Source organism: Oryzias latipes, chromosome 15, assembly GCF_002234675.1.
Source record: "Oryzias latipes chromosome 15, ASM223467v1".
Classification (NCBI taxonomy): Eukaryota; Metazoa; Chordata; class Actinopteri; order Beloniformes; family Adrianichthyidae; genus Oryzias; species Oryzias latipes.
Genome location: NC_019873.2, coordinates 30,091,531 through 30,097,852, shown reverse-complemented (window position 1 = coordinate 30,097,852; position 6,322 = coordinate 30,091,531).

Genomic DNA, 6,322 nt, shown 5'->3' with positions numbered 1-6,322 from the left:
AGTTTTTGATCCCCCCACCTGACCCTCCTCGACCTGCCCTCCCACCCCTCCTCTCAGGCCAGCTTCGCACTCAGGTGTTGCTTTTCAAGGGGGGGGGGCTCCGGGTGAAGGGGGGGTCAAGGTTTGCTAATGTACTAAAACAACAGGCAGCCTTGGGGGGGGGGGGTCTGGAGCGAGCTCCAAAGGGGCCCCAAGGTCAGCGGATGTGGGAACCGTCACCGGGGTCGGACTGAAATAGCGACCCTCATGAGTGATCGGCGGAGGTCACGGCTATTTCTGACGAGGGATCAGATGTCCGGGACACCTGACGTCTGTCACCTGCAGGCGTGAACGACTGGAAACGTCTTTCTGAGGCCGGCGGCGTGACATCTCCAGAGAAAGCAGAGCTTTGGGTTCCCAAATGTACAAACTAACACTGCCAAGTGTGTCAGAGACATTTCAAGGTCATTGTGTGGTGCTGCCCCCCCACCCCCACAGAACTGCAGTCATGAAATCACCAAATTATTGGGCTGTGAGCTGCAACGCGTCGGGCTCGTTACGTCCTGCTGGAAAAGCGTCGGCTGCTGTTTCCTCCGCCGGCAGAAAGATTCCCTTCATGCAGAGATTCTTTACATCAAGGAACAAACGGGTTTTAGAGGAATTCAGGCTTTAACCCTCATTTCTGCCACAGCAAAATTCAAATGTTTATGCCTTATTTGACCTGTGAAATATTAAGAAAAACATTTGTATAAACATCATAAATATGTCAAACAGAAATAATGTAGCAAAACACTGTTTTAGTCAAAATGTTGGAAAAATAAATTCCTTCTTTAAAAGTAAAAAAAGACTCAAATTTGGATCAAATTGTTGCTGCTGCAGTTTCTGAGTTTTCCAGGTGATCTTTGCTCACGCTGAGACACAGCAGCCTACGAGGAGGAGGAGGAGGAGGAGGAAGAGGTCCCGGAGCTGGGCTGCTGCGAGCACAAGGGCCCGGCCCGGAGAGGGGCCGGGAACCGACGCCGTGGGGGGAAAACAGGCTGCCCTCTGCGCCTCCAAATGCTGTGGCGGAGTGGGAGCCGGGCATTAAGTGGAGTGTTATTTACACATCATAAGCCAGTCTATTATACTGACATCCAGACGACCCAGTCCTCCTCTGCTGGGCCGGCGGCGGCGGCGGCGGCCTGCATCTCTGTTTGCTCTCAGCACCAGCGTGCTGATTGGCTGATATCCTGAGAGGACATTCCAACGCTGTGCAGATCTCTTCGTCTGAAATAGTCCGAAAGCATTCATTACCCGCCGAGAAATGAGACAAAAGGTCAAAGAAGCGGAGTGGTGGGGTGGAGCCAAGCGAAGCGGAGGTGGAGTTTACAATCCAATTGGGGATTAAGTTATCTCTTATATCTCTTACTTACAATAAATCCACACGTCCCCATCTGAAATGTCTTGTTTAAACTGTAGACCAGCATGAAGCAAATGTTTGACTTGATTTAAAATTCATTGTTCAGCATTAGGTTGCCGGCTGCAGTGAGCCCTGAGACTGCAGAGGTGAGCAGACGGGCGGCGGCTTTTCATTTTCAGCCAGGAATTGCAGAATTGCTGCCCCCCCCCCCCCAAACCTGCTGCCATTTACCGATGGCATCACAATATTTGACATCCCATAATGGAACTGCATCCTAAGTCGTTCCTGTAACTCCTCTGGACACACGTAGAAGAAATCTGTGGTGGTCATTGATGTGACGGAACGGCTGCTTGGCTGTAGTGCCGATAAGGAGCAGACATTTGCACGCCGCCCCTCATTAGAACGCCGCGGCTCTGCAGCAACTCAATAAGACGTTAACAAAGCGGGGAGCTCGGAAAATACAAGGACTGGAGTCACTTTCAATTTGTCTGAGCTGATTTAAAGGCTGAAGTGAGTCCTGCTGCTTTTCATTTGCCGTTTCAAAGGTGGATCCGTCTCCCTTCATGTCCAACACAAACAGCTTCTGTCCTTTGAAAACAGGCTGGAGAACCACCATGAGGGGCCGTTCTTCTACCCGCTAATCTGCCCCCAACACTTAAAACCCGGAGCGTCCCTTTATTATTCATCTGGACTCATTTCCAGCGAACAGCAGCAGGCGCTGAACCTTCAGACCGGTCAGCCGTGAGTCCCAAAGTCAGACTGCAGGCCGCGCTGCAGGCCGTCCTGTTCCTGAAATCACAGAAAGGCTGTTTCTCAGTGTTTCAGGCAGAAACTAAAGGAACTGCAGGTCGACTACGTTCAGAATCTGTGTGATGTTTGACAGGAATTTGAACCACAGAGGAATCGGACCCTCGCCTCTCTGAGCGGGAATCTCCTGTTGTAAAACTAGACGTTTGAGGTCTGCTGCTGCTTTTCTGTCCTTCCTGCAGCTTTAAATAAAGTTTGACCAAACGGTTTTCTTTTGAACTTTTAATGGTGAAATTGGAGCTCAGAATAAAAATTCCCATAAAAAAAGTTTCTCCAACTTCAGTTTTTAACAATAATTTACTTTAACTTCAAAATGTTGCATAAAGAGTAAAAAAGCATCAAAATGACACAAAAACGATTTTAGAAATGAAGGCAATAAATGAAATCATTCCTCATCCTCGAAAAAAAAACAAAGAAATGAGGCTGAAAAATGTTTGTGTAAAATTCCTCACTATGTCCTCCTGTAAAGACAGCTGAGGCTGTGGAGGAGCGGATCACACCTCCTCACATCCGGCGTCAACAGTTCAACGCTGAAGTTGTGGATCCCAAAGGAATGCAGAAAAATAGTGAGGATGAGTGGAATCATAGCCAAAGGAGGAGCGGGAAAGGAGCAGGAGAGGAGAAGGAGAAAAGCAGGAAAGGAGAAGGAGAAAAGCAGGAGAGGAGAAGGAGAAAAATAAGAGAAAAGCAGGAGAGGAGCAGGAGAAAAACAGGAGAAAAACAGGAGAGGAGCATGAGAGGAGCAGGAGAAAAACAGGAGAGGAGAAGGAGAAAAGCAGGAGACGAGCAGGAGAAAAGCAGGAGAGGAGCAGGAGAAAAGCAGGAGAGGAGCAGGAGAAAAACAGGAGAAAAACAGGAGAGGAGAAGGAGAAAAGCAGGAGACGAGCAGGAGAAAAGCAGGAGAGGAGCAGGAGAAAAACAGGAGAAAAACAGGAGAGGAGAAGGAGAAAAACAGGAGAGGAGAAGGAGAAAAACAGGAGAAAAACAGGAGAGGAGAAGGAGAAAAGTAGGAGAAAAACAGGAGAGGAGAAGGAGAAAAGCAGGAGAGGAGCAGGAGAAAAACAGGAGAAAAACAGGAGAGGAGAAGGAGAAAAGTAGGAGAAAAACAGGAGAGGAGAAGGAGAAAAGCAGGAGAGGAGCAGGAGAAAAGCAGGAGAGGAGAAGGAGAAAAACAGGAGAAAAACAGGAGAGGAGCAGGAGAAAAACAGGAGAGGAGAAGGAGAAAAGCAGGAGAGGAGCAGGAGAAAAGCAGGAGAGGAGAAGGAGAAAAACAGGAGAGGAGCAGGAGAAAAGCAGGAGAGGAGAAGGAGAAAAACAGGAGAAAAACAGGAGAGGAGAAGGAGAAAAGCAGGAGAGGAGCAGGAGAAAAACAGGAGAAAAACAGGAGAGGAGAAGGAGAAAAGTAGGAGAAAAGCAGGAGAAAAACAGGAGAGGAGCAGGAGAAAAGCAGGAGAGGAGAAGGAGAAAAACAGGAGAAAAACAGGAGAGGAGCAGGAGAAAAACAGGAGAAAAACAGGAGAGGAGAAGGAGAAAAGCAGGAGAGGAGCAGGAGAAAAGCAGGAGAGGAGAAGGAGAAAAACAGGAGAAAAACAGGAGAGGAGAAGGAGAAAAGCAGGAGAGGAGCAGGAGAAAAACAGGAGAAAAACAGGAGAGGAGAAGGAGAAAAGTAGGAGAAAAGCAGGAGAAAAACAGGAGAGGAGCAGGAGAAAAGCAGGAGAGGAGAAGGAGAAAAACAGGAGAAAAACAGGAGAGGAGAAGGAGAAAAGCAGGAGAGGAGCAGGAGAAAAGCAGGAGAGGAGAAGGAGAAAAACAGGAGAAAAACAGGAGAGGAGAAGGAGAAAAGTAGGAGAGGAGCAGGAGAAAAGCAGGAGAGGAGAAGGAGAAAAACAGGAGAAAAACAGGAGAGGAGAAGGAGAAAAGCAGGAGAGGAGCAGGAGAAAAACAGGAGAAAAACAGGAGAGGAGAAGGAGAAAAGTAGGAGAGGAGCAGGAGAAAAGCAGGAGAGGAGAAGGAGAAAAACAGGAGAAAAACAGGAGAAAAGCAGGAGAGGAGCAGGAGAAAAACAGGAGAAAAACAGGAGAGGAGAAGGAGAAAAACAGGAGAGGAGAAGGAGAAAAACAGGAGAAAAACAGGAGAGGAGAAGGAGAAAAGTAGGAGGGGAGCAGGAGAAAAACAGGAGAAAAACAGGAGAGGAGAAGGAGAAAAGCAGGAGAGGAGCAGGAGAAAAACAGGAGAAAAACAGGAGAGGAGAAGGAGAAAAGCAGGAGAGGAGCAGGAGAAAAACAGGAGAGGAGAAGGAGAAAAACAGGAGAAAAATAGGAGAAAAGCAGGAGAGGAGCAGGAGAAAAACAGGAGAAAAACAGGAGAGGAGAAGGAGAAAAACAGGAGAGGAGAAGGAGAAAAACAGGAGAAAAACAGGAGAGGAGAAGGAGAAAAGTAGGAGGGGAGCAGGAGAAAAGCAGGAGAAAAACAGGAGAGGAGAAGGAGAAAAGTAGGAGAAAAGCAGGAGAAAAACAGGAGAGGAGAAGGAGAAAAGTAGGAGAGGAGCAGGAGAAAAGCAGGAGAGGAGAAGGAGAAAAACAGGAGAAAAATAGGAGAAAAATAGGAGAAAAGCAGGAGAAAAACAGGAGAGGAGGAGAAAAGCAGGAGAGGAGCAGGAGAGGAGCAGGAGAAAAACAGGAGAGGAGAAGGAGAAAAACAGGAGAGGAGAAGGAGAAAAACAGGAGAAAAACAGGAGAGGAGAAGGAGAAAAGTAGGAGGGGAGCAGGAGAAAAGCAGGAGAAAAACAGGAGAGGAGAAGGAGAAAAGTAGGAGAAAAACAGGAGAGGAGAAGGAGAAAAGTAGGAGAAAAGCAGGAGAAAAACAGGAGAGGAGCAGGAGAAAAGCAGGAGAGGAGAAGGAGAAAAACAGGAGAAAAACAGGAGAGGAGAAGGAGAAAAGCAGGAGAGGAGCAGGAGAAAAACAGGAGAAAAACAGGAGAGGAGAAGGAGAAAAGTAGGAGAGGAGCAGGAGAAAAGCAGGAGAGGAGAAGGAGAAAAACAGGAGAAAAACAGGAGAGGAGAAGGAGAAAAGCAGGAGAGGAGCAGGAGAAAAACAGGAGAAAAACAGGAGAGGAGAAGGAGAAAAGCAGGAGAGGAGAAGGAGAAAAGCAGGAGAGGAGCAGGAGAAAAACAGGAGAGGAGAAGGAGAAAAACAGGAGAAAAATAGGAGAAAAGCAGGAGAGGAGCAGGAGAAAAACAGGAGAAAAACAGGAGAGGAGAAGGAGAAAAACAGGAGAGGAGAAGGAGAAAAACAGGAGAAAAACAGGAGAGGAGAAGGAGAAAAGTAGGAGGGGAGCAGGAGAAAAGCAGGAGAAAAACAGGAGAGGAGAAGGAGAAAAGTAGGAGAAAAGCAGGAGAAAAACAGGAGAGGAGCAGGAGAAAAGCAGGAAAAAAACAGGAGAGGAGAAGGAGAAAAGTAGGAGAAAAGCAGGAGAAAAACAGGAGAGGAGAAGGAGAAAAGTAGGAGAGGAGAAGGAGAAAAACAGGAGAAAAATAGGAGAAAAATAGGAGAAAAGCAGGAGAAAAACAGGAGAGGAGGAGAAAAGCAGGAGAGGAGCAGGAGAGGAGCAGGAGAAAAACAGGAGAGGAGAAGGAGAAAAACAGGAGAGGAGAAGGAGAAAAACAGGAGAAAAACAGGAGAGGAGAAGGAGAAAAGTAGGAGGGGAGCAGGAGAAAAGCAGGAGAAAAACAGGAGAGGAGAAGGAGAAAAGTAGGAGAAAAACAGGAGAGGAGAAGGAGAAAAGTAGGAGAAAAGCAGGAGAAAAACAGGAAAAAAACAGGAGAGGAGAAGGAGAAAAGTAGGAGAGGAGAAGGAGAAAAACAGGAGAAAAATAGGAGAAAAATAGGAGAAAAGCAGGAGAAAAACAGGAGAGGAGGAGAAAAGCAGGAGAGGAGCAGGAGAAAAGCAGGAGAGGAGAAGGAGAAAAACAGGAGAAAAATAGGAGAGGAGAAGGAGAAAAACAGGAGAGGAGCAGGAGAGGAGCAGGACATGGGTAGTAGGCCCACTGGAGCGCCTCCATGGTTGTCATGCTCCATCTAGTGGCTGAAGGAGGTTCAGGAGGAGCAGCAGCTGCTTTTTCCACGGTTTCCATGTTTT